We start from the raw sequence: 24,686 nt of genomic DNA on the forward strand, positions 1-24,686 counted from the left end.
TTTCGTGGGGCATGCCCCAAAAAATTCAGCTCTTTTGCCTATAAAAGAAAAATACAACCCCCCCAACATTAAAACCCACCACCCACATACCCCTAATCTAACCCAAACCCCCCTTAAAAAAACCTAACACTACCCCCCTGAAGATCATCCTACCTTTAGTCGTCTTCACTCAGCCGAGCAGCGATGGAACTGAAGAGGAGATCCGGAGTGACAGAAGTCATTATCCAAGGGGCGCTGAAGAAATCTTCCATCCGATGAAGTGATCCTCCAAGCGGTGCTGAAGAAGACTTCGATCTGGGCGATGTCATCTTCCAAGCGGGGTCTTCAATCTTCTTCTTCAGGATCCATCTTCATTCTGCCGACGCGGAACATCCTTCTTTCCCGACGGACTACCGACGAATGAAGGCTCCTTTAAGGGACGTCATCCAAGATGGCATCCCTTCAATTCCGATTGGCTGATAGGATTCTATCAGCCAATCGGAATTAAGGTAGGAAAAATCTGATTGGCTGATTGAATCAGCCAATCAGATTGAAGTTCAATCCGATTGGCTGATCCAATCAGCCAATCAGATAGAGCTTGCATTCTAGTGGCTGTTCTGATCAGCCAATAGAATGCGAGCTCAATCTGATTGGCTGATAGACCTCCTACCTTAATTCCGATTGGCTTATAGAATCCTATCAGCCAATCGGAATTGAAGGGACGCCATCTTGGATGACGTCCCTTAAAGGAGCCTTCATTCGTCGGTAGTCCGTCGGGAAAGAAGGATGTTCTGCGTCGGCAGAATGAAGATGGATCCTGAAGAAGAAGATTGAAGACCCCGCTTGGAAGATGACATCGCCCGGATCGAAGACTTCTTCAGCGCCGCTTGGAGGATCACTTCATCGGATGGAAGATTTCTTCAGCGCACCTTGGATGATGACTTCTGCCGCTCCGTATCTCCTCTTCAGTTCCATCGCTGCTCGGCTGAGTGAAGACGACTAAAGGTAGGATGATCTTCAGGGGGGTAGTGTTAGGTTTTTTTTAAGGGGGTTTGGGTTAGATTAGGGGTATGTGGGTGGTGAGTTTTAATGTTGGGGGGGTTGTATTTTTCTTTTACAAGCAAAAGAGCTGAATTTTTTGGGGCTGGTAATGTAAAAGAGCTTTGAACTTTTTTAATTTAGAATAGGGTAGGGCATTTTTTTATTTTGGGGGGCTTTGTTATTTTATTAGGGGGCTTATATTAGGTGTAAGTAGCTTAAAATTGTTGTAATATTTTTTAAATGTTTGTAACTTATTTTTTTATTTTTTGTAACTTAGCTTTTTTTATTTTTTTGTACTTTAGTTAGTTTATGTAATTGTATTTAATTGTAGTTATTTGTATTTAATTTATTTAATTAATGTAATGATAGTGTAGTGTTAGGTTTAATTGTAACTTAGGTTAGGATTTATTTTACAGGTAATTTTGTATTTCTTTTAGCTAGGTAGTTATTAAATAGTTAATAACTATTTAATAACTATTCTAACTAGCTAAAATAAATACCAAGTTACCTGTAAAATAAATATAAATCATAAAATAGCTACAATGTAATTATTAATTACATTGTAGCTATCTTAGGGTTTATTTTCCAGGTAAGTATTTAGTTTTAAATAGAAATAATTTATTAAAGTATAGTGTAGTGTTAGGTGTAATTGTAACTTAGGTGAGTTTTTATTTTACAGGTAATTTTGTATTTCTTTTAGCTAGGTAGTTATTAAATAGTTTATAACTATTTAATAACTATTCTAACTAGCTAAAATAAATACAAAGTTACCTGTAAAATAAATATAAATCCTAAGATAGCTACAATGTAATTATTAATTATATTGTAGCTATCTTAGGGTTTATTTTACAGGTAAGTATTTAGTTTTAAATAGGAATAATTTATTAAAGTATAGTGTAGTGTTAGGTGTAATTGTAACTTAGGTTAGTTTTTATTTTATAGGTTAATTTCTTTTTATTTTAGCTAGGTAAGCTATTAAATAGTTAATAACTATTTAATAGCTATTGTGCCTAGTTAAAATAAATTGAAATTTGCCTGTAAAATAAAAATAAATCCTAACATAGCTACAATATAATTATTATTTATATTCTAGCTACATTAGGGTTTATTTTAAAGGTAAGTATTTAGTTTTAAATAGGATTAATTTAGTTCATAATAGAAATATTATTTAGATTTATTTAATTAATATTTAATTTAGGGGGGTGTTAGGGTTAGTGTTAGACTTAGGTTTAGGGGTTAATAATTTTATTACAGTGGCAGCGGTGTAGTGAGGGCAGGATAGGGGTTAATAAATTTATTATAAGTGGCGACGGTGTAGGGGGGGCAGATTAGGGGTTAATAAGTTTAATATAGGTTGCGGCGGGGTCAGGGAGCGGCGGTTTAGGGGCTAAACTATTTATTTAATTGCGGCGAGGTGCGGGATCAGCAGGATAGGGGTTAATAACTTTATTATGGAGGGCGACGGTATAGGGGGGCAGGATAGGGGTCACTAGGTATAATGTAGGTTGCGGCGATGTCCGGGAGCGGAGGTTTAGGGGTTAATACATTTATAAGAGTTGCGTCAGGGTCTAGGAGCGGCAGTTTAGGGGTTACTAACTTTATTTAGTTGCGGGGGGCTCTGGGGGCGCCGGTATAGGGGGTAGAACAGTGTAGTTTAGTGTGGGTGCTTAGTGACAGGCTAGCAAGAAAGCTGTAAGAAAGCCGAAGAGCAGCGAGATCGGATGAGTGATAACTCTCACAGTCCGCTGCTCATCACCCCGTACTTGGTGCGCGGCTTTTTGACAGCTTTTTTGATAACTTAGGAGAATTTTTGCAGGTCCGCGGTGGCGATGTGAGGCGAGCTTAGGCGGGCGTATTGGGCCGGCGAAGGCAGGAAAAGTAGACACGTTGATAACTACCCCCCTGTGTCTCAATTATTTTCTTAAAAAAAAAAGTTGGCAACACTACACTATTCTCATTATTCAAAATTAGATTTTTTTTCTGTTAAGCACCTAATTAATGCCTTTCTGTGGAACTGTTTTTTTTTTTTTTTTTTACTCTCAAGATTCATTGTACAAGTTTTCAAAAATATCAAGATAAAATAAGTGGGTAAGTAACAGAAAATATTTTGTGTTGTGATGTAGTGAAAATAACAAATATATTTAGAGGTTGTGAAATCAATGGTATTTGTTTAAAAAAAAAATAATAACAGCATTATTGTTTACCCCTTTTGCATTGTGGCATTGTGTGTACAGTGCATGTGTTCTTTTCATGCATTATACTGTGCAATTGTTAATTATTCATTTTTTAACTTCTTTTTTTAATTTCTCCAAATTTTAGTCTTGAAACAAGATTAACAGTACAGGATAAGGATATTTTGCATAACAAAATGGGCTTATCATTTGCTGTTTACGATAATGGCCTTTTCAGCTTTTCTCACACTATAAAGCATATTTTGTGAAAAGTCACCATTTCAACCATTGAAACTAATGAGCCACTTGATTTCTGCAAAACTGTATTTCCCACTTTAGAGAAAGGGATTGAAAAATACTTGTGCTTTGGCAAAATAAGATTTACTTTTCACTTCTAAAATGAACATACAGAGACTCCTGGTTAACTAGCAGTATGAATATCACTTGAGCACAATTTACGTTAGAAATCTCACACACACAAAACATAAAAGGCTTTGCTTGTAATGTAGGCCTATGTTGGATAATAACTATTTTAATAATATCATTATCTATTTACCAAAAGTCAATTGTTAGTCTATGTGCTAAGTGATCACTTTGGGTGGGGAATATTCTAAATTGAATTATTATGATGATGATCTTGATGATGATTATAGAATATACTGGAGTTGCATAGAGTATTTGTTTCTCAATATGATGGTGCTCAGATAGCTACAGACTGTATAACTACTATTTGGTATACATTATTCTAGACCTCATGAAATCTATATGAACTAGTGTTAAAGACAGGCTAAAGATGATAAACATCACACGTATTAGTTCACCTATCTTTTAGTATTGAGGACTAACTATTCTATTAGCCCAGATATTCATAACAGAGATGCCCATATTTAAAGCATTCAGTCTCTTCATATGTTTTGAGCTGCACTGTAATTGGAGAAAAAGTTGGAATTAGAAGCAGCTATCACATCATGTTGTTGTTTACAGCTTAAATGAGATAAAGAGAGACAAGTGTTAATATTTCATGTTAAATGGCTCTCATATTATTGCAGCAACATAACCCTCAAGTGAGAAAGTTTGAACAGATGCACTCTCAATGTATATGCACACTCATAGTTCAATATGAAAGCAGACACAAAATAAAATATAAATTAATTAATATTAAACAGAAGAATGTATTATACTCTATAGAACAATGTATGCATGACTAAAAACAAAATAAATATATGATGGAGTTGGCATATGGTACAGTCTCAACTTGCCTTAGCTCATGCATTCAACTTGCCAACCCATTAAGTGCAAATCATTTTCATAGTCTATGGTTTACTTAGTATACTGAACAATAAGCCCTTGAAAAATCAATTTAAAATGGATATCCTACAGCACTAGTACATTTGTTGTATTGCAAGTAGACTTCAAATTTTTTTGCAATAAGCTTAGCGTTCTTTTGAACAACATGATGTCAACTATTCCACGCTGAGATGATTTTCAGTTATTCTTAATGAAATTGAATTCACAACCCATCATTGCATTGCATTAGCTACTAAAGCATATCGGCAGGTGCATGTTTTGCTTTCTCTGAATAGGGCAGGCAATACGGCATATGAGTGGCTATAATACTTGTCCAGAGAAAAGCAATAACAACTGCTGTCAGAAAGGGACAGTGAGGCAGCAAATGTAAATATGTACCCACAGGGTACAAAGTATAGTTTGCTGTGATAATTTTACAATATGTAGGTAACTATTGATAGCTAGGTAATAAAATATTTTAAATCCATTGCAGAATGTAATAATTAACACTTTGTTTTCAGTTATTTGTGACGTTTTGGGACCATAAACGTCCCTTCCTCAGACAACCAGAAGCTACAAACAAACAGACTAATAAAGGCCTGTAAAACCCTCCCCTAGTGAGGCCACCAATCTCTGGAGACCGTGTGCAAACAGATCAAGATCTGTACCATCTGACAGACAAAGTGTCATAATTATAAAATGTGTTAAAACATACCTAAATGTTCTTATAAAAATAAATATCATATACAGAATAAGATGTTCAGTGATAAATATACATATCAGTGTAAATGTAGCGAGGAATCACCCCTGTCATCACATTACCTAATCCACACACCCCTGGTGTAGTATTAGCTGTCAAGTGGAACACTCCACAAACCACACACAAGTATATGTAGTCCGCCCCCATGGGCGTTAACAATGCCAACATCAAACACCACAGAACTCGACATCTGTCATTGAGTCTGAAAAAATAATTGCGTCCCAGAGTCACCACTATACTTAATATTGATATCCATAAGTCTATAATACAATCGACCAGATCGATTGTGCACTATCACTCCGGTTTCTTAATGTTCAATACACAACCACACCCCCTCCTCTACCATAGGGTAAAGTTCGGTACTCATGTGTGCTGATAGGCTACAAGAGATCCACTCCTCCTATTGACAACCGTGTTAGATTAAACTGTCATCCCCTCTTGAAACATATCCTGCATCACATAATGATCGTCCTGTACTTCAATCAATATTATATTGTGGAATAAAACACCCCCATAATACATACAGTGTACACCAACCGATCGCGAAAATATCAACCACACATATGACCCTCTGATGCCATTTCAACTCGGATCACTCTACTATCCCATGTCTATGCAATATACCCGACATAACCGATACCAACAGCAAGTGCTTACTAGCGCAAAAAGTTACGATCAATAACATTCAGTTGATCCGCTGTCAGTGTAGCCCCATCAAGACCCTTTGTATACACATAATGCACGGACCCACCCATAAGTCCGTGATAGGTCCAGAGGCAACACACCCTCCGTCTGTTAATAGCAAGATATACTGCTTAACCACCCACCCAGTTACAATGTAAACACACCACATACTTGCCTCTATACTTAGGCACAATATGCTAAAATGTGATTTTTAATTCATCCAGTCACCCCTCACTAAGGTACTGAGAGTGTCAAGATACATTGTCATCATCTCTCTTGGCCACTATGTCGTCCTCGCCTATGAAAGAGAAATAGGACCCCCAAAAATGTATAATCACCACCAAAATAATATCATATGTGCATAAAAAAGGCATTACAATTGAAAATCAATATAAATCCACACGTCCACTAGGGAAAGACACAGAGAAAACACTTTGTTTACAATCTATTTTTCAACCTACTAACAGTATAGTGTTACCCCTTGACAATATCCATATAAACCCTAAAAAACAATAATACATGAAGGGCTGCCAACCGACATCACCTTACTCATGGATCCTGTTAAAATGGGCCTAAAATTGTGCCATATATACACCGATAAAAGCCCAAAATCTCATAGGTGTCCTAACAAAATTAGAAAAAAATAAAAATAATAATAATAATGAAACCTAGTGCCAAAATCTATCACCAAAAACCAAAAAAGTTTATTCATCATATTACCACACCCGAATCACAAAAAAAAATTCTACTAATGTGGTGGCTCTCAACATATCTATCGATGGGGAGCATACCCCGTTCCATTAGCTTAACTGTAGCCAGGGGGAAACATGGATCAGGAAGCAAAAACAGGATGATCCCTCTTGTGTTAAACCAGTGAGTGAGTGAAGATCTCCTACATATATCCCAATAAATCAAAAACTGAAAAATAAGGTTAAAGATAAACATAAAATTAAAATGAGACCATTAAGGGCCCCAACCTAAAAAACTGGGGGGGGGGGGGGGTGGTCAAGCAGCATATCTTGCTATTAACAGACGGAGGGTGTGTTGCCTCTGGACCTATCACAGACTTATGGGCGTTTCCCTGCATTATGTGTATACAAAGGGTCTCGATGGGGCTACACTGACAGCGGATCAACTGGATGTTATTGATCGTAACTTTTTGCGCTAGTAAGCACTTGTTGTTGGTATCGGTTATGTTGGGTATATTGCATAGACATGGGATAGTAGAGTGATCCGAGTTGAAATGACATCAGAGGGTCATATGTGTGGTTGATATTTTCGCGATTGGTTGGTGTACACTGTATGTATTATGGGGGTGTTTTATTACACAATATAATATTGATTGAAGTACAGGACGATCATTACGTGATGCAGGATATGTTTCAAGAGGGGATGACAGTTTGATCTAACGCGGTTGTCAATAGGAGGAGTGGATCTCTTGTAGCCTATCAGCACACATGAGTGCCGAACTTTACCCTATGGTAGATGGTTATTCTGTATATGATATTTATTTTTATAAGAACATTTAGGTATGTTTTAACACATTTTATAATTATGACACTTTGTCTGTCAGATGGTACAGACCTTGATCTGTTTGCACACAGTCTCCAGAGATTGGTGGCCTCACTAGGGGAGGGTTTTACAGGCCTTTATTAGTCTGTTTGTTTGTAGTTTCTGGTTGTCAGAGGAAGGGACGTTTATGGTCCCGAAACATCACAAATAAATTGTTTTGGTTCACAGATTGCTGAAGTCCAGTGAGTGCTTCCTTTCATCTACTTTACTGTTATTCCTACAGAGCACCCTGTTGATGTTGGAAGTTGGTGAGAGTGCATATCCCCCCTTTTGAAGTTTTGGCTATATATATATATATATATATATATATATATATATATATATTATATATTATATTTATTTATAACTCTAGGGATACAAGTACAAAAAAGCGAAACCAAGATTCAAGGTAAAACCTTAAAACATTTATTCTGAGCACACAATGTATTGCACTTATTAGAGTAAAATGTTAAAATCGCCTTGTTATAAAACACTCAGTTCAAATCAATGTACGGGTCCCATCGGCACTTCAGGCTCTCAGCACTGCTCTTATCCAATTAGGGTAATCCGTTGAAAACCACTGGTCAGTCTTTGTGATAATGCTATGTATTAAGTCGCTGTAATACCTGTAGATTGATCCCTCTACGCGTTTCATCTGACCTCCGCAGTCTTTGTCAAGACCTTTGGATCAGCTGAGTCTTCCGGTGAGGATCCTCTTCCTTTTGTACCCCCGGTGATCCCGCCCATTTTCATAGAGTATGCGATATGTCTTAAGACAACAAACATGCCCACTAGGCATGTGCTACTGTGTATTACCCATGATGTTGGAATCTGATCTTAAATTAAGGAAGTCCATCTTCTGTTACTACTGGGTAATAGATACACAGATTAAAAAGTTCCCAGCGTTTCAGCTGGATGAAGTGGAATTTTCCATTGAATGGGATAAGGCTCTGCATGATTGCTCAATAGTATTGATAACAATCCTCATTAAATACAGGGAGTTTAAGTTACATACATTGATGGTTGATATTTATGCATCAGAAAAGATTTTACCCTTCAAAAATATAGATAAATGGAAAAAAATTCATGAGGATATAAAAACTAGAGGCAATAAAATGGATCAAGATTTAATAGTACTTAAAACCACCAAATTAAAATGGGATTTAGAGGACTATAAAAATGATTAAGTGTATAATTATAAAAAAACTAAGGTTTATCAAAATAATCAAAATAACCAAAGATGGTTTATAAATAATAATCATCAAAGCCATAATTACACTAATAGTACAGGTAAAGTTAATCCAAACACAAATACCAGGATTAATACTAATCAAATTGATAATAAAAATTATGATCAGGGTAATCTCCCCAATAATGAAAATATAGTATAGAGTAATAATGGAGAAGGTATTACCACACACAACAGGTTCACTGCTTTAGAACCTGACCTTGAGTGAGGGGGGGTTAAGGGTGCCAGTACCAAAGTATGTTTGTATAAACAGAAACAAGGTAGGGGACATCCTCAGGGCCATTATCAACATGGTCTTAATAGACAATATTATGGAAATCAATATACTAATAATAAGAAGCATTCTGTTTCTTATTAAAATTATACAGATAATAGATTACAATATCCTGATACCCATCTTAATAGAGGGAATAAGCCTCATTTTTTAGACAGGACTCACAGACCACGGACCCCTTGGAGATCAATAGAGATGGCAGAAGGTCCAAATTTAGATACAGGAAACAGAGAGAACAGGAAGAGCCCCAGGGAGCATGAAGAATATGAACTAAATGAGGAAAGAGAGGTGGCCAACAAGTCAAAAAGACAGAAGCAAAGGAACAACTTTTAAGTAAGGCAAAACTAAATATATTCAACCTGTCAAATGTCAACTTGACTGACAATGATGTAATATTATTAAATAAAGTTATGACATTTGCACCAGAGATACTATGCTAAACATCATACAATTCAAAGTAAGGAAACCATTGAGTACACTACGTGGGAAAAGGAAGATATAGAAGCATTAAGGGTTTTGAAAAAAATGTATTCCTCTAAGGTAGATCCTGGGTCTCAAACTGTGAATATTGAAAAACTCCTTGAAATTAGTATACATGATAGTGATAATTAAAATAAACACAGTGGATTCAAACGTCCATCTACTTTTAATCCCTTGCATGCACAAGATGAATGCATTCCTGTGTTTAATCGAATTGTAACAGAGGAATTTAACAAATACTTTGACTCAGGTAGCTACAGAAAGAAGTTTCAATATAAGGATAATTTGAGCATTAATGAAAGAAAATCTTTAAATAAGCTAAAAGATGATAATCAACTTTTTATCAGGCAGGCGGACAATAGAGAAGATTATATAGGTGAGGCAAACTGAATGCTAAATGATAGCACTACATATTTGAAACTTTAATAAGTCCCTACTATACTATAATAGACTAGACTATAATAAATGCCTCCTTAAAATGATTACAGAAGCTAAAAATGAAGGTATTTTGAATACTGATGAGTATAGATTTATTTATAACCCCCATCCCAGGATACCTATTTTTTATTATATCCTCAAAATTCATAAAGATCCATGCAACCCCCCAGGCCGGTCCATTATTTCCGGCATAGATTCTCTCACCAACAACCTATCCATCTACAGTATGTGGACTCATACATGCAACGGATAGTCAAAGAAACCAGATCTTATATTAAGAACACCATGAAATTATTAACAAATTAGAAGGTATGCAATGGAGTGAGGAATACATTTGGATGAGTTGTGACGTGATGGCCCTATATACTAATATTCCCCATGACAAGGGAGTGGAGGCTTTTGGATACATGGGACAAAAAAGTAGTACGTCTGACAAGCACTTGGGTTTTTTGGAGAATGGTATCAAATTTATTCTGAACTACAATTATTTCTGCTTTAATAAGATCTTTTATAGGCAAATACAAGGAACCACTATGGGTACCTCCATGGTGCCATCATATGCCAATCTATGTTTGAGGATGTTAAGATTTGGAACAGTAATCCATTTACTGAAAATGTCAGATATTTCAGATATTTTGATGACATCATTATAATCTGGCATAGCGATGAAGGAAGAGCTGCAGAATTCATTAAATACATGAATAACAATGAGTTTAATCTAACGTTTACTGAAAAAATATGCAAATATCAAATACAATTTTTGGATATTTAGCTGTTTTTAGATAGTAGTACTAACTCTGTGATGGTAAGAAACTATAGGAAACCTACGGATAGCAAAGGCTTCCACAATGCCAATAACGGTCACATGAGACATTGAGAAGAAAACATGCCGTTTGGGCAATTTCTTGGAATACTACGAAATTGCACCAAGCTAGAAGATTATAATAGGGAGGCAGAAGTTTTACAGACTAAATTTGTGGAAATACAATATTGATTTAATAGTAGATGCAAGGGAAAGAAATGCTTTATGTGATCGCAATATTCTACTACAGGAACATATAGGAAAGAAAAACTCTGAGTCCAATGATACAGTTACAGCGAAGGAGCTAGTTTTATTAAGAATTCTATGAAGTGGACAGCCTAATACCTTGAGGAGAGCAGCCTTTTTGTGTAATGTCAAACACATATATATACTTTGGACTTTGGTTTCATAATATTAGTTTTATGTTGCAATTTTGTTATATATCCATATGATTTACTGTGTAAAGTAATTCTACACTTGAGACCATTACATATTGAACATTTCAACAATTTAAGGGCATAGCGCCCCTATTTACACCTGTGAGTGTTAATTGACTTCTAGAGCAGTTTTATTAAGAAGGTTCTCCATAAACATTGGGGAATACTTAAATCAAACCCTATATTAAGAGGAGTGATAGATAAGAGACATCATGTAGTGTTCAAAAAGAACCGTAATTTGAAAGTATATTGGCTCCCTCCAAATTAAAAGATCCATCATTCAAAAATAAGTCTGGCACTGATTGGAACAGCAAATAGAATGAGAGCTCAATCCTATTGGCTGATTGGAACAGCCAATAGGATGAGAGCTGCTCAAATCCTATTGGCTGATTGGAACAGCCAATAGGATTTTAGCATCTCTAATCCTATTGGCTGATTGGAACCCTTCAGCCAATAGTAATGCAAGGGACGTCATCTTGGATGACGTCACTTGCATTAAAGTTCCAGTTTACGGCGGTGACCATATTGAAGAGGAGCTCTGCTCTGGATGTCTTCAGGATGGACCCACTCCGCGCCGGATGGATGAAGATAGAAGAGGCCACATGGATGAAGACTTCACAGGATGGATGAAGATGGAAGAGGCCACCCGGATGAAGACTTCTTGCTGGCTGGAAGGATCATCAAAAAGTGGCTGAAGATAGAAGAGGATGGATGAAGATAGAAGAGGCCGCATGGATGAAGACTTCGCTGGATGGATGAAGATGGAAGATGCCGCCCGGATGAACACTTCTTGCCGCCTGGATGAAGACATCTTCCCAGCTGCATGGATCCTTCAAGCGGAACTTCAAAAACTGTAAGTGGATCATTGGGGGTTAGTGTTAGGTTTAGTTAAGGGTTTTTTGGGTGGGTTTTATTTTTAGAGTAGGGTCTGGGCAGGTAAAAGAGCTGCATGCCCTTTTAAGGGCAATGCCCATACAAATGCCCTTTTCAGGGCAATGGGGAGCTTAGGTTTTTCAGTTAGGATTTTTATTTGGGGGGGTTGGTTGGTTGGGTGGTGGGTTTTACTGTTGGGTGGTGTTTGTATTTTTTTTACAGGTAAAAGAGCTGATTTCTTTGGGGCAATGCTCCGCAAAAAGCCCTTTTAAAGGCCATTGGTAGGTTATTGTAGGCTAGGGTTTTTATTTTTATTTTGGGGGTTCTTTTTTATTTTGATAGGGCTATTAGATTAGGTGTAATTAATTTTTATTTTTGATACTGTTTTTTTTTTCCTCGTTATTTAGTGGGTTTTTTTTGTAACTTAGCATTTATATTTTTTTGCAATTTAGTAATTTTTAATAGTAGATTTAAATAATTTGAGTAGGGTTAGGGTTTTTAATATGTAATATAGTTAATTTAATTGCTAGTTTATTGTAATTTTAGTATAATAGTTATGGTAGGTTAATTAATAGTTTAAAAGAGTTTCTTTTAATTCTACAGGTAAGTTTAAATTTACTTTAAAATAGGGATGTTGTAATATTAATGTAACGTTAGCGGGTTGTTAGGTTTAAAGATTAATAGCTTAATTTAGTTTATGGCGATGCGGGGGGCTGGCGGTTTAGAGGCTAATATGTTTAGTTAATGGTAGTGATGTGGGAGGCCAGGGGTCTAGGGGTTAATACATTTATTTAGTGGTGGTGGTGTCCGGGAGCAGCGGGAAAGGGGTTAATACATTTATTTAGTTGTGGCGGTGTCGGGGAGCGGCGTAATAGGAGTTAATAACTTTATTTAGTGGCGGCGGGGTCCGGGAGTGGCGCGATAGGGGTTAATACCTTTTATTTAGGTTGCAGCAATGTCGGGGTGGCAGATTAGGGGTGTTTAGACTCGGGGCTTATGTTAGGGTGTTAGGTGTAAATGTTACTGGTTTTCTACCACTGAAATAAATGGAATATCTGGCAGCATGAAACATAAGCTTTTGCTGCTTTCAGACTTCCATCGACTCCTATGGCATCCGCGGCCTCCAGGGTCGCGTATTGAAAACCAGGTATGCTGGGCCGGAATAGCCGCAAGCGTACTGGTTAACTATTAGATAACTTTTAAAAAGTGTCAAATAGTGCTGAATGTGTATTCGGAACATCCGTAATGACATAAGCATCGATCTGTGTCGGATTGAGACTGGCAGATCATATGTTACGTCACAGATTTCAACTTTTGCCGGTCTGTAGGCTTTGATTACTAGGTCGGTTCAAGCTCGCCACAATTACGCTGCGGAATTCCAGGGTATTTGCGGTTGACGGCCTGATAAATATCCCCCTATGAAACCATGCACAATTTGCACAGTTAATGGCAGCAGTGTTTGCAACAATGAGTAATGTAATACATTGTCTCTTAAAGGGCCATAATACCCAAATGTTTAAACACTTGAAAGTGATGCAGTATAGCTGTAAAAAGCTGACTAGAAAATATCTCCTGAACATCTCTATGTAAAAAAGAAAGATATTTTACCTCAAAAGTTCCTCAGTAGCCACATCCCATTGTAAAGGATTTCTAAGCTGCATTTTAGTGTGTTTGTCCTGGGACATCTGAAGGGACTAGCATTGTGCACTCTCATATTATTTCACCAATCAGGTAAAGGAAGCTTACTATGAAATCTCATGAGAGTTAAGTCAAATCTCATGAGATCACAGTAAGAGTTCATGACCTCAGCACTGCTGATGCTGATTGGCTGCTGTTCATTTCTTCATTTTTTTAATTTTTTTTACCTGCAGCTGGGAGCAGCTGAGTATAACTTTTTACACAGAACTTACTCTGCTGAGCTGAGGAGATTGTGAGGTAAAATATCTTCCTTTTTTACATAGAGATGCTCAGGTGATATTTTCCTGTCAGCTTTTTACAGTTATACTGCATCAGTTTCAAGTGATTTAGCATATGAGTATTATGTCCCTTTAAACTGTTCCTCCATTTAGTACCCGAGACACCATCATGTTCATAAGCATATCAAGACCAAGACAATTAAATTAGACATTAGAGATACATATGATTTTTTGTAATTCTATGCTTTAAATCAGAACGTTTAATTTTTTTTACAACTCTATATAGTATGGAAATTTATCATTATGCTTTATATAACTGCTATAATATAAACATATTTGAAGGGAAAATCTTAGCATTAACATGAATGTCAAATGCCAATAAATATATTCAACTACAATTTGCATTTGATCGATAATGAAAATAGAGGAGATCTCCATTTAGTTCTATGTAATAAACATACAAGTTAAACATGCATAATTTCACATATAGATACATACACATACCCCTAAATATATATATATATATGTATATTACTTACTAATACCCCCATAAATAAATACCCCACCACTGTAATCAAGTTCTTAGTACCAACATCCCCACAATATATTCTACATATCCCTTTGACATCACAGAATAGATCTAGTTAATAGACTTATCACTTAATAAATAAAATGTTATTTTGATTCCAGACTGCTTTATAGGCAAAAACTTTACAAACTTTCTTGTATGCTGTTAAGACAAATCTCTTTGAAGTCAGCATGCTGTTGCTAATTCTTTCAGAGGAAAAATAAATGCTGTATCAAATTTGCACATGCAGCTCTTTATTTTATATTTACACATACTGTGCATATTGAACATTTTCTGTCCACTGGGAAATAACTAGCTAATGTTTGGAGAACACTTATAAAAAAACACAAAGGTAGCTGGCAAGTGTGGGTGTTTTCATTTATCTGGTACATAACTTTTTTTTCATCATGACATTAGCAATTTTATTTTGCATTTTTATGCAACAGAGTTATAGCTGAATACAATACATACAATATATTATTATTAACTTGACTTTTTTGTAAAGAAAACTACTTTGTGTTGCACTTGTAGATTATTTTAAATAAATGTAGAAAAAATAACTTCATTTTTTTTCAAGAGGCGAAAGCTAAAATTCAGTTCGATAACTATTAGATGAGAGAGAAATATTTTAAAAAAAAAAATAAATAAAAAAATAAAGTAGAACAGAAATATATGTATGTGTTAAGAATGTACATACAATGCGAACATGTGAGTGCAATGGCGATTTACACTAGTATGATTACCGCAACCGCAAAGCTCTGGTTAACAGTTTTGCAAAACAAAAAAGTGACACAAAACATATAACAAATACCAAGTTAATTTTTAAAATTGTTTGCTGTGCAAGGGTTGCATTTAAAAAAAAACTGTTTATTGGTTTGTATCTATCCTTCATTTCCTGTATGTAAAATTAGGGGTGGGATTTTGTTTTCACCTGCTTGGGCCTAGCTAGACTATAAATTTAGCACAGTAACTCTTTGGAGCCTGCTCTAAGAGGGTCTGCTGCATTGATTATCTATTAAAGTAAGATTGTCTGTTTATGTATAGCAGTTAGCTAACCAACGGCTAGATTACGAGTTTTGCGGTATGAGTAAAAAAGTAGCATTAAGGCTCTTTTTTACTACCGCTGGTATTGAGTCTTGCAGGTTTAGCTGCACCGCACACTTTTTTGGCCGGAACGCAACATAACTACCGCAGCTTTCCAAAAGTCATTTTCCACAGCACCGGTATTACTAACACCCATAAACTACATATTAACCCCTGAACCGAGGCCCTCCCACATCGCAAACACTAAAATAAAATTATTAACCCCTAATCTGCTGCTCCGGACATCGCCGCCACTAAAATAAACATAGTAACCCCTAAACTGCAGTACTCCAGCATCGCAAACACTAGTTAAATATTATTAACCTCTAATCTGCCGCCCCCAACATTGTCGCTACCTACCTACACTTATTAACCCCTAATCTGCTGCCCCCAACGTCGCCACCACTATACTAAAGTTATAAACCCCTAAACCTAACCCTAACCCTAACACCCCCTACTTTAATAGAATTAAAATAAATCTAATAAAAGGGCGGAGCCTAGCCATGCGGGTGAATGGCCGCGGGTGTGTGAAGCTCCGGCACCAGAGTTGCTCCTGACAGCCCATAGCTGAGGGTGATAATTCAAATTTTCGGATCCTCAGTGCAAGTAAGAGGTGTAGACCTCATATACATTCCCCAGACACGGACAATGTGAACTTCGGCTCAGGAACTGCAAAGGATACATCGCTTATGGCCCCGGTGGCTACACAGGAGGTAAGACCCGACACAATAAAACAGAGACTGAGGCGACACTGGAAGTCGCAATACTTTAACATAGACAAACGCTCCTTTAGCCTGCACTAATTGCTGATAGAGGAGAGAAGTGAATTTAATATGATGCCATTATGGCCTAGGCAGCATGAGAATCAGGACACACATAGGAAAGGACAAACTTGAAATAAAGCTGATGGGCATGGTGTGTGATCACATGTTTTGAATTACCTGCATAACAAAATATTTAAATGCGGCCACACGTATCTTATGTTAAAGACAAGGAAATAAAGCACATATATGGAGTAATAAAATAAAGGGAGCCCACTTTATTACTATAACGGCCTGGTGGGTAGACCAACAAATTGAAGCTATCACAACTAACTAACAGGGGGTGGAGACAAGAAACACTAAAAGTTCAACAAACTATAACATAGCACATTTTGTTTTCTGCCCCTCTTCCATAGTTATACACTCCATCTTGGCCTAATCATATACCAGATATGGCCTCTAAAGCTAAAAACAAGGGAGACAAGGCACCTAAAAGTAAAAACCATCTACCTACTTCAGTGAGTACTTTTTTTCAGAGTGCTGCAAATACTCAAACTGAAGCAGAAACACTATCCCAAGGTTCAGTGAGTTTGGATGCCCCAAATGCACCGTCCATGGCTATTTCCTATGCCTGTGCTTCTCAGATAAAAGCTGATATAGCTAATTTACCCACTAAAGCTGATTTTGACGCCCTCAAAGCCCTGATTACCGCAGACTTAGCGAATATGAAAAGAAATTTAAACAAGATGGGGCAGAGGATTGAATGCGTAGAGGAAACACAAGAGACCATGAACACCTTATTTGATGAAGTGACAACACAGACTAATGTACATCAGGCCCAGATGGAATCTCTACAAGAAAAGATTGAAGACCTAGACAATAGAGGGCGCCACAATAATCTCAATTAGGGTTATACCCGAATCTGTATCACAACCAGACATACCTAACTACCTTCAAGGCCTGTTAAAATTCCTGGTCAAGGATCAGGCAATGCCTGACATAGAGCTGGATAGAGCACACAGAGCTCTGAGACCTCCACCCCCTCCAAACGCACCGCCAAGGGACCTAATTATATGGTTATTACGCTACACAGAGAAAGAAAAAATCTGGCAGGCCACACACTCTACTCCTACTATTCAATATGTTGACCACAGCCTTCATATCTACTTAGATCTCAGTCCCGCTGCCATACAAAGAAGAAAAGAGGTTCGGTTTATCACTAATGTACTACAGGAATACCGTATAAAATATAGATGGGGCTTCCCTTTTAGCCTGATCGTGTCACACGAAGGGCGCACAGTTACCTACAGAACAGAGCAAGATTTACCAGCCTTGGCAGAAGAACTGAAGCTAACTTTCGTCAACCACATTCTTCTGATGTGAGAAAAGAAGACAGAAGAAACACCAAACAAAGTCAATACATGCAGGACTCCATTTAGAAATGAACAAAAGTCTTGTCCAAAAGAAAGAAGACTAAAGAGCCGGGTGGCAAAGCTGGGCCCGGAATAGAAGCAGAGACCTGACCTGACCTCAGATGGAAATGAATCTAATACTGGGTGAGATCTTTCTTATTTATTTTGTTTCTAGTCCCGAGACAAGAACTCTTACTATTTAGTATGATAACCCACTTGTTATGGACAGAGAGTTATATATGTCGTTTCACAAATTTGCTCTAACTGGGTACTGATTTTTATAACCCGATAGGGCACAAGCTTAAACTCTACCTGGGACTTGTGTTTACAGGGAACATATTACGCAGTTTATCTAGAGCATAAACTTACACTGTTATATTGTTAATTCACATACAAATGTACTGTTATACTAATTCCTCAAGAAAGAAGAAATTTTAATATGATACTGACAAGGGAGCAGCTCTGGACATACTCCCTATTATCGATTACGCTCAGAAGGATAATTCCTTCCAAAGAGCAATGTTATTTGTTATTGTTACTGTTTATTGTTTTTCTTTTATGTTCATGTAATTGTTTATGTTTTAGTTTTAATTTAAATGTTTATATTAGGCTTGATATGATGATTTTGTTGAAATGCAAACACTTAGGCACTGATTTCAGGACCAACGATAGATTCGGCACAGAACCCCCACAGTATTATACCATGGCACTATTGCACAGATGCGACTCACTTACCACTGAGGCAATACAATCTAGCCTACTTAAAGCTACAATCCTAGCTCAGGAGGGCGAGGCAGATAATAAATGAGATGGCACACACAGCGAAAAACATTCATTTTCTCACTGCTAACGCCAAGGGACTTAATAGCCAATACAAGAGAAATATAGCTTTACGAGACCTTAAACAGAAGAAGGGCGAAGTTATATTTGTGCAGGACATATTTCTACAGGGGAAGGGAACCTAAAACTTTTGCTTTTAAATTTGGGGATTCGTACTACGCATCAAATTCCATCAAAACAAATGGAGTAGGTATCCTCATTAAGAGAGGCATCCCTTTTACCCTAATTAAGAAACATGCAGATAAAGCAGGATGGTACCTAATCCTAGTAGTCCTACAATTCAATGGTCACCTTGGTGAATGTCTATGCCCCTAACATAAAGCAAGATATATTCTTTAAACAACTTTCTAATTTACTTCTAGAAGTGGCCAGAGGGGCGGTGATTATGGGAGGGGATTTTAACTTAACTATGAACCCCATTTTAGATAATTCCAATCACACTTCCTCCACACCACACCGATTGATCCACATGGTTAAGTCACATATGAGAGATCTTGCCTTACACGATGCATTGAGGGTGACATATCCTGATAGGATAGAATATACCTTCTACTCTAACCCACACCACAGACATTCACGGATTGATTATTTTATGGTAGATGTCACAAACCTATCCAGGGTAACACGATTAAGGATTCTTCCAAACTCATGGTCTGATCACTCAATAGTCAGTTGTGAACTTACTTGGCCACACATTCCTTGCAAACAACAAATGTGGAGACTAGATGAAGGCCTACTAGAGGACCGGTTCATTTCCAAAAATTAGAAAAAGTAATGGGAGAATATTTTGACATCAACATGAACACAAATCCCAAATTAGATATTAGATCCATATGGGAAGCACATAAGTCTGTGATAAGGGGAGAAATAATCAGCATACAGTCTTACCAGGCCAAACAAGCCAGTAGAGCCCTAAATGATGCACTACAATTATTAGAGACATTAGAAAAGCAAAGGGAAGTGGATACTTCAGACCCTGTACTTCAACAGAAAATAGTCGACTGTAGATCTTCAATTAACTCAATAATGGGAAAGGAATGTAAATGACGAGCATTTAAATTGAGACAGAAGTACTATGAGGGAGACCATAAATGCAGTCCAATATTAGCAAGGAAATTGAAATGCAAAATAAATAGGAATTACATTCTGAGGGGCCTAGTTATCAAGCCGTCAACCTCAAATACGCTGGAATTCCGCAGCGTATTTGTGGCGAGGCTGATTCGCCTTAGTTATCAAAGGCTCGAGACCGGCAAAAGTAGAATTTTGTGACGTAAGCTTCGATCCGCCGGACTCAGTCCGACACAGATCGATTCTTACGTCACTCCAGATGTTCCGCACACACAATCTCACTACTTTTGCTAGTTATCAAAAAACTAGCAGGTACGCTCAGCACTTTTACGGCCCAGCGTACCTGGTTTTCAAAGCGCCAGCCTGGAGGCGGCGGATCCCATAGGAATCAATGGGAGTCTGACCATAGCGAAAGTACAAGTTCGCTGCTGACAGACATCCCATTGATTCCTATGGGAGATGTCTGCACCTAACACCCTAACATGTACCCCGAGTCTAAACACCCCTAATCTGTCCCCCCTACACCGCCGCAAGTAAATAAAGTTATTACCCCCTAAACTGCCGCTCCCGGAGCCCACCGCAAGCTACTCTATACATATTAACCCCTAAACCGCCGCTCCCAGAGCCCACCGCCACCTACATTATACCTATTAACCCCTATCCTGCCCCCCCTATACCGCCGCCCTCTATAATAAAGTTATTACCCCCTAAACCGCCGCCTCCCGGAGCCCACCGCAACTATAATAAATGTATTAACCCCTAAACCGCCGCTCCCGGAGCCCACCGCCACCTACATTATACCTATTAACCCCTATCCTGCCCCCCTATACCGCCGCCCTCTATAATAACGTTATTAACCCCTAAACCTAAGTCTAACACTAACCCTAACGCCCCCCTAACTTAAATATTAATTAAATAAATCTAAATAATATTTATATTATTAACTAAATTAATCCTATTTAAAACTAAATGCTTACCTGTAAAATAAACCCTAATATAGCTACAATATAAATAATAATTATATTGTAGCTATCTTCGGATTTATATTTATTTTACAGGTAACTTTGTATTTATTTTAGCTAGTTAGAATAGTTATTAAATAGTTATTAACTATTTAATAACTACCTAGCTAAAAGAAATACAAAATTTCCTGTAAAATAAATGCTAACCTAAGTTACAATTAAACCTAATACTACACTATCATTAAATTAATTAAATAAACTACCTACAAATAACTACAATTAAATACAATTACATAAGTACAAAAAATAAAAAAAGCTAAGTTACAGAAAATAAAAAAATAAGTTACAAACATTTTACAAATGTTACAACAATTTTAAGCTACTTACACCTAATCTAAGCCCCCTAATAAAATAACAAACCCCCCAAAATAAAAAAATGCCCTACCCTATTCTAAATTAAATAAAGTTCAACGCTCTTTTACCTTACCAGCCCTTAAAAGGGCCATTTGTGGGGGCATGCCCCCAAAAGTTCAGCTCTTTTGCCTGTAAATTAAAAATACAAACCCCCCCCAACATTAAAACCCACCACCCACATACCCCTAATCTAACCCAAAGCCCCCTTACAAAAACCTAACACTAATCCCCTGTTCCGATCAGCCAATAGAATGCGAGCTCAATCTGATTGGCTGATTGGATCAGCCAATCGGATTGAACTTGAATCTGACTGGCTGATTCCATCAGCCAATCAGATTTTTCCTACCTTAATTCAGATTGGCTGATAGAATCCTATCAGCCAATCGGAATTGAGGGGACGCCATCTTGGATGACGTCCCTTAAAGGAGCCTTCATTCGTCGTAGTCCGTCGGTGAAGAAGGATGTTCCGCGGCGGCGGAAGGAAGATTCAAGACCCGGCTTGGAAGATGACATCGCCCAGATCGAAGACTTCTTCAGCGCCGCCTGGATGATGACTTCATCGGATGGAAGATTTCTTCAGCGCCCCTTGGATGATCACTTCTGCCGGTCCGGATGTCCACTTGGGTTCCATCACTGCTCGGCTGAGTGAAGACGACTCAAGGTAGGATGATCTTCAGGGGATTAGTGTTAGGTTTTTGTAAGGGGGGTTTGGGTTAGATTAGGGGTATGTGGGTGGTGGGTTTTAATGTTGGGGGTGGTTGTATTTTTCATTTACAGGCAAAAGAGCTGAACTTTTGGGGGCATGCCCCACAAATGGCCCTTTTAAGGGCTGGTAAGGTAAAAGAGCGTTGAACTTTATTTAATTTAGAATAGGGTAGGGCATTTTTTTATTTTGGGGGGGTTTGTTATTTTATTAAGGGGCTTAGATTAGGTGTAAGTAGCTTAAAATTGTTGTAATATTTGTAAAATTTTTGTAACTTATTTTTTTATTTTCTGTAACTTAGCTTTTTTTATTTTTTGTACTTTAGTTAGTTTATGTAATTGTATTTAATTGTAGTTATTTGTAGGTAGTTTATTTAATTAATTTAATGATAGTGTAGTATTAGGTTTAATTGTAACTTAGGTTAGGATTTATTTTACAGGTAATTTTGTATTTCTTTTAGCTAGGTAGTTATTAAATAGTTAATAACTATTTAATAACTATTCTAACTAGCTAAAATAAATACAAATTTAACAGTAAAATAAATATAAATCCTAAGATAGCTACAATGTAATTATTAATTACATTGTAGCTATCTTAGGGTTTATTTTACAGGTAAGTATTTAGTTTTAAATAGAAATAATTAGTATAGTGTAGTGTTAGGTGTAATTGTAACTTAGGTTAGTTTTTATTTTACAGGTACATTTCTCTTTATTTTAGCTAGGTAAGCTATTAAATAGTTAATAACTATTTAATAGCTATTGTACCTAGTTAAAATAAATTGAAAGATGCCTGTAAAATAAAAATAAATCCTAATATAGCTACAATATAATTATTATTTATATTGTAGCTATATTAGGGTTTATTTTAAAGGTAAGTATTTAGTTTTAAATAGGATTAATTTAGTTAATAAGAGAAATATTATTTAGATTTATTTAATTAATATTTAAGTTAGGGGGGCGTTAGGGTTAGTGTTAGACTTAGGTTTAGGGGTTAATAAATTTATTACAGTGGCGGCGTCGTAGTGGGGGGCAGGATAGGGGTTAATAAATTTATTATAGGTGGCGACGGTGTAGGGGGGGCAGGATAGGGGTTAATAAATTTATTATAGGTTGCGGCGGGTTCAGGGAGCGGCGGTTTAGGGGTTAAACTATTTATTTAGTTGCGGCGAGGTGCGGGATCAGCAGGATAGGGGTTAATAATTTTATTATAGAGGGCGACGGTATAGGGGGGCAGAATAGGGGTTACTAGGTATAATGTAGGTGGCGGTGGGCTCTGGGAGCGGCGGTTTAGGGGTTAATACATTTATAAGAGTTGCGGCAGGGTCTAGGAGCGGCGGTTTAGGGGTTAGTAACTTTATTGAGTTGCGGGGGGCTTCGGGGGCGCCGGTATAGGGGGTAGAACAGTGCAGTTTAGTGTGGGTGCTTAGTGACAGGCTAGCAATAAAGCTGGGAAAAAGCCGAAGAGCAGCGAGATCAGATGAGTGATAACTGTCACAGTCCGCTGCTCATCGCCCCGCGGCTTTTTGACAGCTTTATTTGATAACTTAGGCGTATTTTTTCAGGTCCGCGGCGGCGAAGGTAGGCGAGCTTAGGCGGGCGTATTGGGCCGGCGAAGCCAGAAAAGTAGACTTCTTGATAACTAACCCCCTTACACTTAGTAATAGACAAAATAAGGAGGTACACACCTCAGATCAAATAGCAGAAACCTTTAGGTTGTACTATGAACAGTTGTACAATCTGAAGGGTGAAATAGAAAATCCTGCAGATCAAAACAGGTATATTCAGGAATACCTGAGTAATATCTCTTTGCCCCAATTAACAGCAGATCAAAACAACACCCCGATAACTTTTAGAGAGATTAAAGATGTAATAGCCCAATTACCAGCAAATAAAGCACCAGGGCCGGATGGTTTCTCCAACGGCTACTTCAAAAAGTTTAGAGAAACACTGATCCCTCATATGATGACCCTTTTTAATGACATAACCGAGAAGTCCCCTTTTTCGACGAAGAACCTAGAGGCGTACATAACAGTACTCCCAAAGCCGGGTAAACCTCCAGATAGACCCGAGAACTTTCGCCCAATTTCATTGTTGAACTCTGACCTAAAAATATACTCAAAAATTCTAGCAAATAGACAGGAATGGTGTTACCGTCCCTAATATGTAGTAACCAAGTGGGCTTTATTCAGGCACGCAAGGCAAAAGATAAGACAGTTAGGGCTATTCATCTTATTAACTACTTGCAGGATAAAAAAGTGCAGACGATAGTGGTCTCCACTGACGCGGAGAAAGCTTTCGACCGCGTCAGTTGGCTTTTTCTATGCAGGATTCTGTGGAAATTCGGGATGTGCGAAGCATTTATTTAAAAAATCATGGCCCTGTACACGTTTCCCACAGCTAAGGTCAATGAATGGGATCTTCTCCGGGGTGCTTCATATATCAAATGGGACTAGACAGGGGTGCCCGCTGTCACCCCTGTTGTTCACGTGCATAGTAGAGGCCTTAGCGGTAAAGATAAGATCAAATAATAGGATAAAAGGCCTCCATATAGCAGAGACTGTGCACAAGTCGCTGCTGTATGCAGACGATATCTTGTTTTTTTTAACATCTCCAGTTGAGTCGGTCCCCCAATTGCTAGAAGAATTTGACAAATTCCATATGGCTTCTAATTTCCTGATTAATAAAAACAAATCGGAAATGCTCCCACTACAATGCGATAAGGCCCTTTTAGAGCAGATACAGGACACCTGTACATTCCGAATACAGAAAAACAGTCTAAAATACTTAGGGATCATGCTAGCACCATCGATCCAGGAGATGTTTGTGCTTAATTATAAATCACTACAGAAATCTCTGATAACTGACTTGTTGTCGTGGCGTTCCCAACATATTACATGGTTGGGCAGAATTAATACTATAAAGATGAACGTCTTG

This window comes from Bombina bombina, chromosome 5 (assembly GCF_027579735.1).
Source record: "Bombina bombina isolate aBomBom1 chromosome 5, aBomBom1.pri, whole genome shotgun sequence".
Taxonomy (NCBI): Eukaryota; Metazoa; Chordata; class Amphibia; order Anura; family Bombinatoridae; genus Bombina; species Bombina bombina.